Source organism: Nicotiana tabacum, chromosome 24, assembly GCF_000715075.1.
Source record: "Nicotiana tabacum cultivar K326 chromosome 24, ASM71507v2, whole genome shotgun sequence".
In the NCBI taxonomy this organism is placed as follows: domain Eukaryota; kingdom Viridiplantae; phylum Streptophyta; class Magnoliopsida; order Solanales; family Solanaceae; genus Nicotiana; species Nicotiana tabacum.
Genome location: NC_134103.1, coordinates 95773003 through 95786091, shown reverse-complemented (window position 1 = coordinate 95786091; position 13089 = coordinate 95773003). Strand labels below are relative to the sequence as shown.

Sequence of the window (13089 nt, the reverse complement as noted above, 5' to 3'; positions counted from 1 at the left end):
CCGATGCGCTTGCAAATTTGGGGTCATCGGTCGAGGTAGATGATTCAGGGAATGTTGTTCAACTTTCGAGATCAGTAATCGAAGAAGGTCACGCCGAAATAAATTCTACAAACTTAACCTGGGATTGGAGAAACAAGTATATTGAATACTTGGAGAGCGAAAAACTCCCATTGGACCCCTAAGGATTCCAGAACCCTACGGACTAAAGCTGCTCGATTCACATTGGCTCCGGACGGAACACTATACCGAAGAATATTCGATGGACCCTTGGCAATGTGCTTGGGTCCGGGAGATACCGATTATATCCTACGGGAAGTGCACGAGGGCACTTGCGGGAATCAATCTGGAGCTGATACGTTAGTTCAAAAAATAATTAGAGCAGGGTATTATTGGGTTGATATGGGCAAAGATGCGAAGGAATTTGTTCGTAAATGTAACAAATGTCAAAGGTTTGCACCGATGATCCACCAACCCGGAGAACAACTCCACTCGATCCTATCCCCATGGCCATTCATGAAATGGGGAATGGATATCGTCGGCCCTCTGCCATTGACCCCAGGTAAAGCCAAATTCATTTTATTTATGACTGACTATTTTTCTAAATAGGTTGAAGCGCAGGCGTTCGAGAAAATAAGAGAGAAAGAAGTTATGGACTTTATCTGGGATCATATCATATGCCGATTCGGGATTCCTGCCGAAATAGTATGCGACAGTGGAAAACAATTCGTTGGCAGCAAAGTAACAAGATTCCTCGAAGACCACAAGATAAGAAGGATACTCCATACCACCCCAGCAGGGATGGGCAGGCTGAATCAACAAACAAAACTGTCATTCAAAACTTAAAGAAGAGATTGAACGACGCTAAAGGTAGATAGAGAGAAATCCTGCCCGAAGTTCTTTGGGCATATCGGACAACGTCAAAATCTAGTACGGGGGCGATCCCATTCTCCTTAGTATATGGGTCCGAAGCATTGATACCAGTCGAAGTGGGTGAACCCAGTTCCAGATTTTGATTCATGATGGAAGAATCAAATAACGAGGCTATGAATACAAGCCTCGAACTATCGGACGAAAGACGAGAAGCTGCTCTCGTCTAATTGGCCGCCCAAAAGCAGCGAATCGAAAGATATTATAATCGAAGAACCAAGCTCCGCCATTTCAAGCCTGGGGACTTAATGTTGAGAAAAATTACCATCAGTACCTGAAATCCGAACGAAGGGAAACTAGGACCGAATTGGGAAGGACCATATCAGGTGCTCGAGACCATCGGAAAGGGATCGTACAAGCTCGGCATTATAAACGGCAAACAACTATCAAGCAGCTGGAATGTATCACATCTAAAACGGTACTACTACTAAGGTACAACCTTTCCATATCCATTTATATCTCAAAACTGACCCCTGCAGAAGTCCGAACAAGGGCTAAGGCGGGTCTCTCACTAGGAAGCACGTGTTGCACTCTTTTTCCCTTAGACCGGTTTTATCCCAAATGGGTTTTTCGGCAAGGTTTTTAATGAGGCAACCATTAATCGTGCAGCATTTACAACAATATCCGAGGTCTCGCAAGAAAGTTATTTCACAACAACAGGGTTCCAATAGGAACAATTATAAGAGCCAAATGATCGAAGCGAACCATGCTCATATAGATTGGCCCGAATCCAGGCGTGTAATAACGTGCGAAGAAAGTTCTCTTCTTTATCGGCGTCTTATATCCAAGGGAAAATTCCTCTATTTTGAGATTTATTATGCAATCATAATTAAGATAAACTCGACGACTAAGCCTACAGGCTATTTTTATTTCGAGTTCGAGCAAACACTCACTCAACCATTAAGCCTACGGGCTACATTACTTTGAGTTCGAATCATTCACTCGATTAAGCCTACGAGCTATTTTTATTTTGAGTTCGAGCAAACACTCACTCGACTATTAAGCCTACGGGCTACATTACTTCGAGTTTGAATCATTCACTCGATTAAGCCTACGGGCTATTTGTATTTCGAGTTCGAGCAAACATTCACTCGACCATTAAGCCTACGGGCTACATTACTTCGAGTTCGAATCATTCACTCGATTAAGCCTACGGGCTATTTTTATTTCGAGTTCGAGCAAACACTCCCTCGACCATTAAGCCAACGGGCTACATTACTTCGAGTTCGAATCATTCACTCGATTAAGCCTACGGGCTATTTTTATTTCGAGTTCGAGCAAACACTCACTCGACCATTAAGCCTACGGGCTACATTACTTCGAGTTCGAATCATTCACTCAATTAAGCCTACGGGCTTTTTTTATTTCGAGTTCGAGCAAACACTCACTCGACCATTAAGCCTACGGGCTACATTACTTCGAGTTCGAATAATTCACTCGATTAAGCCTACAGGCTTACGGGCTATATTTCTTCAAGATCGAATCCTTGACAACTAATAAGCCTAAAGGGCTACATTGCCCCAAGTTTTGAGTAAGCGCTCGCTCGGTTACAGGAGCTACGAAGTCCAAACTTGATTAAATTGTTTAAATCATTGTGAAAACATTCATAAGGCATGAATAAAGTCCTCGCCAGACGGGAAACGAAAACAGAAGCAAGTCGGCAAAAAGGGAGATATGTCTATATACAAATTTATTTGCATGGGAGATTACAACGTAAAAACTAAGAACTAAACTTCTCGACCAGGAGCGGTCTCTTCTTTATTAGGCTTCCTCCCATTTTCGGATCCGCTCTTGCTCTCATCGTCATTATCATCGCCATCGTCATCTGAAACCAGAGCTTCAGCATCGGCTTCGAGTTCTTTGGACCTTTTTATCTCTTTAGCGAGATTGAAGCCACGGGCATGGATCTCGTCGAGAGTTTCCCTGCTGGATCGGCACTTAGCAAGTTCGGCGACCCAATGCACTCGAATATCGACAGACTCGGCTGCCTCTATTGCCTGGACTTGGGCAGCTTCAGCATCGGCCCGATAGACGACCACGAGCACATTCGCATCGGCCTTTGCCTTTTCGGCATCGGATTCGGCCTTGGCAAGTATAGAGGAAAATCGAGCCTCAAGCTCCTTAATTCTCCTTGATTGAACCAGGCCTTTTTCCTTCATCTTCTGAAGTTGGGTTACGGACGATGATAACTGGGCTCGAGCAGTCTCTTTTTCGGTAGCAAAGCGGTCCATACCTTCTTTTCACTACAAAGACTCCGTTCTTATCACGTCGACCTCCTCACGAAGCTTCCCGATTATCTCAATTTTTTGCTGCAGCTGTGAGACCAAAATGTTAGCTATCATTCCGGTATCAAGCCCATAGGCTTTCAAAAGCATCATTACCTGCTCAGACAAATCGGTCTGATCTCGATAAGCCTTAGCCAGCTCAGCACGGAGGTCTTTTATTTCCTCCTCTCTCTGCCCTAAGGAAAGTCCAAGGGAGTTCCTCTCGTCAGTAGCCCGTTGTAGGTCGGCCGCGTATTGATGCAACTCATTCTGGGACCGAGAACATTGTTCTCGATGAACTGCCGCTGCCTACAAAGAAACAAGAAGTGAAGTTAACGAAAAACGAACATGAAGATAGTACCGACAAAATAGTTTTAAAAGCTCACCTGATTCAAAGCCTGCCGTACTCCGTGAAAAAGATCCGATTCATCACTAGCACCGGCAACGTCCTCAATGCCGATAAACAGGTCACGAAAGGGATCTTCTTTATCATGAGGCCTGTCTAGATCGAGGGCTCCCAAAGCTTGAGCTTCCCGAATCACCCCTGCAGAAAAAGCGAGAAAGGTAGGCGAATCCTCGACTGCTGCTGCCCCAAATGGCTCGCCTGGAGCGTTCCCCTCGGTTCGAAGGGGTTCGAGGGGCTCTTCGATCATATCCCCTGCCGGTTGACTCCGGTGAGATGCATCTTTGATATCTGATAGTTCGGGGACTCTACCCGAATCTTTCTCCAGTATATCTTCAGTTCGAGGCGGAGCCTCATAGAGCATCATCGATCCAGCCGGCGATGAGGCATCAATGGTTCTCTTCGTTCGGACCGCCAGAGCGCACTCATCGTTCTCTTCTTCTTCTTCTTCTTCATCCCTTAGACGCAAAACGGATTCTACGATCAAAGGAATGATATTCTTGTTCGGCTTACGAGCCGTCCTCTTCTTTGGTTTTGGATATTCGGGAACCGAGACTCTCTTCCTTTTATTTTCCTTCACCGACTTTGGGACATAGGCTGAAATTCCCTCTTCATTGGGCAAGGGCCTCAAAACTGCGTCTTTACCCAAACTTGCATATGGGAAACCTGAATAAAATATTTTGAAAACCGCCTCGTTTGGATCATCAAAGAATCCGAGAAATGGGCTTACCATGATTTTTGGCCTCCCACCGACCCTTTGACAAATCACGCCATGAGCGCTCGGCGTATGTGGAGATCGAAACAAGGGCTCGTACCCAGTTCTTGAGATCGGGGATTGCTCCGGGCATCCAGGGAACCTCTACATCAAGAAGAATGGGGAGTGTCGATGAGATAATAAATGAAAGAAGAAAATAGAAGTAACAGAAAGATCACACTTACGTTTCATATTCCACTCCTCGGGAAAGGGCATCTTTTCAGTCGGGATCAGGTCCGAAGTCCTTACTCGAACGAACCTGCCCATCTAACCCCGGTCCATGTCCTCGTCAATACTCGAGAACAGAGCCTTGGTAGCCCTATGCTGGAGTTTTATTAACCCCCCTCGAAAAAGTTGAGGACGGTACAATCGAATAAGATGATCGAGGGTGAACGACATCCCCTCAATCTTGCTCATAAAATATCGGATCAGGATAACGATCCACCATAAAGAAGGATGGACCTGGCCTAGGATTACTTAGTATTGTCGACAGAAGTCAATAATAACAGAATCAAAGGGACCCAAAGTGAAAGGGTAAGTATACACATTCAAAAACCTTTTTCACGTAAGAAGTGATATCTTCGTCGGATGTAGGAATTATTATTTCTTTCTCACCCCAATTGCAATCTTTCTTTAGCTGTTCGAGGTGCTTTTCGGTTATCGAACACATGTACCTCGATACAGGCTTACACTGGCCAGGGACCGATGAACCTTTATCGACCTTAAAATCTGAAGTAAGGACACACGCCCCGGGAACACACTCCTCACGCCGTGGTTCTGCCGGTGTCTCATCGGCGGCACACTGTGAAGATGAAGCTTTCTCTTTCTGAGGAATGGTTTGCGATGTTTTCGCCATTTTTGAATTCAAAGGTGGGGAGTAGAAGAAAGGGACAAAGATCTGGTAGAATTGAAGAGGGATTTATGCGGAAAGAAATCACAGATTTACTGGTAAGATGGAGAGTACGAAGAAGAACTTGGGAAATTTGAAAGATAGAAGATGTAAAAATGGTAAAAGATAAAAGAAAGGGTTATTTATAGGTCCAAGCGATGGCGGTTCAATATCAACAGTGGCCGACCATTGCCTGGCATGCATTAAATGCCTTGAAAGACTAAACCGACGGGACAGCTACTAGATGCATCATGGTCGAACCCGATGGAAATGACAGGATATAATCCGATCGAGCTTTTAAAAAATCATATCGTTTCTCGCTACATTCTTTCTGAGAAACGAGGGGACTATCTGTATACGGTCGAAATAGGTTTCGGCCTTAGCACGTCCGATCGAGTTCTAATGATGATTTATCAAAGTGAGATCCTGAAGGTGGAGCAAACTATCCTCGAACCTGGGGAGGCCGATCCGTGTCAAGTTTGATATCATTACCAAGATCGAATCAAAATCTACCATGTTGACAATCCATAGACCAACCGACATTGACCTCGAATCAATTCGAGGGCTCGAGCCAGGATCGGGCTCAAACCAAGATCATGAGTTCGAGCCGAAATACCAAAATCGAGGGTTCTAAGCAAGATCGAGCTCGCAGACAAAGGCCGTTGCAATCCCACTAGAGAGAATCTTGGCAGAAATTATGGAAAATGTGACTTATCATGGGTCTCCCTCTGAATGTTTATTTTATTATGCTTAGAGCCAAATCCTTCCACTATAAAAAGGCTTGGTTACTATTTCTGTAAGACAAGTTTTTTGGAAGGCTTACATTGTAATAAAAGGGCTATATTCTTCTACAGAAAAGAACCGTTCTTTCAGATTTCTTAGATTGATTCTATTTATTGAATCCTGAGATTCATTGTTCCTGATAACCTTATCTATTTTAGCATTCTCCCCAATCTATATTTACACTTTTTATTTATCCTTACATTTTGTGTTAAGTTACGTCACATATCCTCGGAACTACGTATAAATTCAACTCTATCCATTTTTCGAGTAAACCCTTGTAAATAAAGAATATTTTACGTTTGAGGTTTATTTTACTGTCCAAGTTATCATACTTAGTTATTACTTTTTGTTATGTTTACTTGACTTTCTTGCTACAAGAGTATGTTGGTTGAAGCAATGACTAATTATATCAGAATATAAATGTACAATATTCTGAATTGTTGTCCTTGCTTAAACCAACTAGAGGATTGAAAAGTGAAAGAAGTCTGCTACCTAAAAATATGGGATGTTGGGCCTGTGCTTTGCACGGGCTAAACCCATCTAGTAGTAGATATAAATCCTTGGCTGAGTATCCCTCCAGTACCTTTTCCTCAAGTTTTCTCTAATACATCACTTGATTGCTGACACGTGGCGTATATTAAATTATGGACTAGATTTCTCGAATACACAAACTTCTTTCTCCATTACAGTGACTAAAGCTACCCGATTCTATAACAAAGAAGTGACCAACGCTAATTTTTCGGCAATTTCAACTTTTCTGGCTGCTTCCGATACTGTTGAAAAAGACGCCCAGGCCACTTTCGCTGCCATTTCTCTAAATTCGGTGAGCTCTTGGGTTCCTGTAAATACAAGTAGTTTTTTTTTATTTCATATAATATTCCAGGGGCAAATCTTTCTAGAATGAAAAAGATTTAATATTTCAACCTCAATATGCTGAGTTGTAATGTTTCAGAAGCTACGAAATGGTTGCAAATCATAATTTTTCTGTATTTTATTTTGGTGTTTCAATAATTTCGCAAGTTTTCCTAGGACACTATCATTTGTGTTTTTCGAATTGCGATGACATTGGTTATTGGAATATGGAGAGGAAGGAGAAAGAGGGGTAGTCTGTAGTTCATGGTTGTGTGAACTTTGAGTATTGGAAAAATCTGGTCCATAAATTTGTAGGCGCCACGTGTGAGAAATCGAGTGATGTATTGGATAAAACTTTAGGGAAAGGTACTGGAGGGAATAGTGGGCTGGGATCTCTAGGGACCATTTGGTTGATTCCCCTGTATGATAACCAAACCCTTGTTATCATGAACAATTCGGACCAAACAAGACAGTTCTTTTTCGTGGTATTTACTTTGGCTTTGGAGTTTCGACCAGTTATGAAATTCATCTATAAAGTCCTACAGAAATGAAAAACTTGAAACTTACATTCAAGATATTCTCAATAATAGAATGTGATACTACTGCTCAAAACTTGAGTTGTGCAATTCTCAAACTTCATATTTCATTACTGGGATTGATGAGTTAAGTAGTCAAGGTATTACTAAAGAATTTTGAGAGTTGATAATGTTAATTAGCAAATTTCAAACATATTTGTGTAGCAGATGTTGGATGAGTTTCGGATGTTGGGCATTGGGCAAGCTTACGCATAGGCGTTTGGGACATATGGCTCCCGACACAAGCGCCCGTACGTGTTCCTCGGGCCATTTCTAAGTGTCCTGCCCTGGAGTGAGCTTCGAAGCTAGTCCCAAAAGTATCTTGTAAAACACTAATTAGTGTATTAGCATGAATATCAATCAAAACATGGAAAAGTTAATTGTTTTGTGAAAGCTTGGGCTTAAAATTAAGTAACATGCAAGCTTAGCCATGCATTGATTTGTGCCCCTGTGCTTGATTTCAGGAAATGCACTTGTTGAAGAAGACCGTGATAAAAATATTGAACTTCTTAATAACAAAAGGGCTTATTGATATGTCTGATATTAAATAGATTGTAAAAAATTACTAAGCAATTTCATATAATTTTTGGATGGTGAAGCTTGTTAAAATACAAATGTCAGATCCCATAGGTAACAGTGAACTTATTGAATGTCACAAAAATATATTGCACAAGTATAGGCAAGCTGATATATACAAGCTTGAAACAAGCTGACAATTGACAAGAGGGGTTGCTTAAGTGGTAAACACTCTCCACCTCTAACTCTAAGGTTGCGGGTTTGGAGCTCCTGGGGAAGGGTAGAAAAAAAATACAAAAAGCTAATAGTTCAAAGACATTGGTAGGAGCTGTAGGAGCTCTGCCCTGAATTCAATGAACGACAATTACAGAGTTAAAAATTCAGGATATATTGGATAGTAGGGTGTGGTGTATCATTAAATACATAATTCACACAAGGGCGGAAACACATAAAGAACTCCCAAAATAAAAAAAGGGAGAAAAAGACCCTCACTGCTGTATCAGATATCATTCCTGAGAAGGATAATAAGGAGTGGCAATTAAGTAAAGTTCACTCTTCCTTGCTGCAGTTATTGCAGTAAATTCCGTCATGTCCAAATCCTCAGGTTTGACACCATCAGGGAGTTTCCAGTCAAAATGATAGAGCAATTTAGCTATTGGAAGGTGAACATTTATTAAACCAAATGAAATTCCAGGACACATTCTCCTTCCGACACCAAAAGGAAGATACTCAAAGTTATTCCCCATGAAATCCACAGAGCTCTGCTCAAATCTCTCCGGCTTAAAATCTTATGCGTCTTCCCAATACTTTGGATCCTTTCCAATTGCCCAAACATTAACCATGACTCTTGTTTTTAATGGGATAGTGTATCCATTGATGTTTGTTTCTTCCCTACACTCTCTTGGAACCAAAAGCGGGAGTGGAGGATGAAGTCTCAAGGTTTCTTTAACAACCTGTTTTAGGTATTTCAACTCCTCAATCTCGTCCTCATCGAATGTTTCTTTTCCTTTGAATGCTTCTCTTATCTCAGCTTGTGCCTTTGCAAACACCCTTGGGTTCCTCATCATTTCTGTCATCGCCCATATTGTTGTTGATGTTGAAGTTTCTGTTCCAGCAGAGAACAGGTCCTACATTTATTAAAAATTAATAAAGAATGAGTTTATTTAATATATCAAATAAGGCAGTACTTATCAAAAGTTCAAGGCATGCTTTAGTAAGTTATTTTATTGTCTAGAAAATCAAATAGCTAGTTTCTTGTTACATGTGTTCATGTCCTGAAAGGCCGAGGAATTTTTAAAGCCTTAGGTTCAATTTCCTCAATATTAGGTGAATAGTTTATTCAACTAAGTGGTTATTATATTATGCAGTAATATTTTATACATCTAACTAACAATAAAAAGGGCAGCCCGATTGCGCTAAGGGTCTGAGCACAAGGGTCTATCGTACGCAACCTTACCCTGCATATTTCTGCAAGAGGCTGTCTCCACGGCTCTAACCCGTGACCTCCTGGTCACATGACAACAACTTTACCAGTTACGCCAAGGCTCCACTTCCATCTAACTAACAATATATGTCAATTATGTTGGTCACTTGTAATTCCATTAATGAAAGAAACCCTCTTGACTAGGAGAAATTCGTTTAGCATAACTATTTGACTTGGTTTAAAAAAAGCCCATTAAAGAGGAAAATGTCCCGGTATTCTTTATTATCAAGTCTCAAACTCAAAACCTTCACAGTACTTGTTGGTAACTAGCTTGTAATTCCGTAGAAGAAATTCTGTTTAATTACTAGGATAGATTTGTTTAGCTTCATGGTTTGGCTTGGTTATTTTGAAACAAAACGAAAGAAAAGAAAACCCGTGATTTTCTTGGTAATAAGAATAATTTGAAGATTTTCCCTGTAAGTAAGAAAACTTACAATCATAACTGCTTTGATGTTGTCATTGGTGATTGGGATGTGAAGTTCCCCACTCTCCTTTAGTCTTAGTAAAACATCAACTAGATCTTCACCTCCTAATGCACCATTGCCTGTTTTACCACTTGCAAGATTCTTTTTATGCTCATTCATAACATCCTCAACAATAACATCTACTCTTTTGTGAGTACTCAAAATTCTACCCCTCATTCCACTTAGCAAATGAAGTATCTTGATTGAAGGGAAAATGTCAGCCACACTAATAAGCCACCTGTTAATTCTGCCAATTCCCTTACTATTAGAATGAACTTTTTTTGGTTTTTCAACAATTCTCCAAATGCTGCTTTGCAGGTCAAGATCCTTACAGTAACATTTATTGGCTCGTCGGTTGGCGATGACCGGATAATTTGTACGAGACAAGAAGCCTCGTCACGCCTAATAGAAGTAAAGGACCGAACATTCTTGGCAGAGAGCAGTTCCAAGACAGCGACTTTGCGCATTTGTCTCCAGTAATCACCGTAAGCACTAAATGCAATGTCTGTGCTCTTGTAAAATATTATCTCGAGGGACAATAGTTTAGGCCTCGATGCAAAAGCGAGGTCATGAGTTTTTAGTATCTCTCTTGCCATGTCGAGAGAAGTAACCACGACTGTAGAAATTTCACCTAGTTGAAGGTGCATGAGATCAGGCCCGTATTTTCTGGCCAAGTTTGCAAGTGCATGGTGGGGAAGTCCACCTTCCAATGCCAAGTGATGGATACTTCCTAAAATTGGCAACTTCCACGGACCTGGAGGCAGTTTCTTGCTTAAGTTTTTTGATTTTTTCCATTTACTTAGTATTAGAAAGAAGAATGATATAGGAAAAGGAATAAGAAAGTTAAGTTGAATGGAAACTGAAACTCCATTCGCAAGCAAAAGAGATGTATTTGTTGGTACTTCTGTACTTTTCTAGGCTTTCTTTTGGCCTATATATAATCCCAATATTAGAGAAAATGATACCATAATAAATATAGGGTTTTTTTCGCTTTTAGCCCGCCCCAGAAACTATTTATATATGGTAGCCAAAAAAATGTATAAAATTTGTATAATTTTTGTATATAACATACAGAATGTATATATATACAAAAAATATGTATTTTTTCGGCTATTCTTTTTAGAACGGCTATATAGTGTCATTTTTCCGTAAATATAATAGTACTATGACTATACGTGCAAGTCATTTCCTCTTGGTAAAAAGTTAATGAAAGATGAATTCGAGATAGAGACCTTTATTTAGACTTACATTTGTTTAACAACGTTTGATAAAAGCAATAAACCAGCTGTTAGTGGTATTATATTGAATTAACACCTGATTGTTATCAATAGAATAAGGAAGAAGTGTTTAATTTAACGTTAAAGCATGATGCAATAACCATTAAATTACAGCAGGCAATGATATGGAAAATCTTATGCGAATCTACAGTTCCAAACTTTCAATTGTGATTAAGATTGCAATCAGGATAATTAATTACATCTTCACCTTTCACTATACATAAGATTTTGTATACGCAATCAGTATTGACTCTATAGTCACACTTCAGTGGAGCGAAGGTTTTAACTAATGCTTTACTCTTTAATGCAAATTGAGGTTTTAACTAATGCTTTACTCTTTAATGCAAATTGAGGTTTTAACTAATGCTTTACTTTTTAATGCAAATTGAGGTTTTAACTAAATAGTGCTTTACTCTTATTAATTGCAAATTGATGTTTATCTTGCCGTATTTTTCAAGCAGTATCGACATATTGTATGCAGACGCATGACATGATATTTTTTCGGTGGAACAAAGTACAAACTTTGGTTTTATTTGAAATAAACAAAGAAAAATTCCAAAATTTCTAGCTATTATCATGTTAATCTCCGCAACACCATCTGATATTTCAAAAACTTGCGTCATGGCTGATATTATAAATGTCTAATTTTGAAATAAAAGACAACAAAGCAAATTTGGATGATCAGACCAAAAATGAGGAACAAATGATAAATAATTTTCTACTCCTTTATATTTGTAAATATTTAATGATGAACTTTAACGGAGCAACCTGAAATAATAATGATGTATATAATTAATAATGTTACAAAACAAAGTTATGTAACTTTGATTAAAAAAAGTCAGAATTATATTGTGTGACCTTTTATGAAATTTACCCGAATTGAATAATGTTTACTTTCTTGTTCTATAAGAAGCATTATAGACTTCTTTTAATTGGAAATCAAGTTTTCATTTTATTGTTGATTTAGGAACAATGTGCTTCATTCATATATGAAGAGTACTTACTAATTCCTTTTCAATCCATATTCCAAAGCTTCACTCATTTATATAGCATTTGACTGAGTTCCCATTTAAGTGGAGTTAACCATCAGCTTTCTTGTTAAACTTTGTTTACTCAAGCCTAATTACCAATTAATTAATGAATAATCTATTATCAATAAGGAAAGGAAAGTTGACTTGAGAACTTCAGATAGAGACCTTATCTAGGATTTTAGTTAGTTTGGGAAGAAATCAAGAGTTGAAACTTGAAAGAAGAATTATTTTATTGACAAAGACTTCTGAAAAAGATCACGAGTTAATCAAGATTTAATGAAGAATTATTTTATTGCCAAAGGACTTGGAAACCTCTGAAGTCATTAAGAAAAGTAGAATATTACTCTCAAACGGAATCTGAGAAAAGAAGAAAATTGATAATATTGATTATCCAGTTTTATAAGGAATAATGTTGATTGCTAACATGAAAAAGTTGAAACTGTAGATAATTAACAAATAAATAATACATTGAAGATTACAATCACAATCCGACCTTAGCTCAGTTGGTAGAGCGGAGGACTGTAGTCGGGATTTAAATGCCCACAGCCAATCCTTAGGTCACTGGTTCGAATCCGGTAGGTCGGATGTTTTGTTAAATAAGCTATACTTTTCCTTATCTATCAACATAACGTGAAAAACCATTTTTCTTTTCTTTCTCGTGTGCTTTATTAATTCATATTTCCTTTTCTTCCCTCTTTTAATTTTCAAGTAATAGATCCAATACCAACTGCACATACTCAATTATATATTCTTGTTTAAGTAGTTTTTTGCTAAGATCCGAAGACAATTCCCCAAGAGTACATTTTATTTTTCTCTATTATTCTTGAGTACCTCTTGGGAAACAAACTTATCTAGATTGTGTAATTACACT

The 13089-nt window shown here is 39.2% G+C and overlaps 1 long non-coding RNA gene, 1 other non-coding gene and 1 pseudogene across 2 annotated transcripts; 2 read left to right on the top strand and 1 right to left on the bottom strand.

Moving 5' to 3' along the window:
* Positions 1-6706: 6706 nt before the first annotated feature.
* Positions 6707-10869, top strand: LOC142178573 (uncharacterized). The gene is made up of 2 exons (XR_012706827.1): positions 6707-6843; positions 10229-10869. It is a non-coding gene; the product is annotated as an uncharacterized LOC142178573 (long non-coding RNA).
* LOC107825882 (premnaspirodiene oxygenase-like) lies at positions 8337-10781 on the bottom strand (annotated as a pseudogene).
* Positions 10870-12706: 1837 nt separating the features above from the next.
* Positions 12707-12803, top strand: TRNAY-GUA (transfer RNA tyrosine (anticodon GUA)). Its single transcript has 2 exons — positions 12707-12743; positions 12768-12803. It is a non-coding gene; the product is annotated as a tRNA-Tyr (tRNA).
* The last annotated feature ends 286 nt before the right edge of the window (positions 12804-13089 follow it).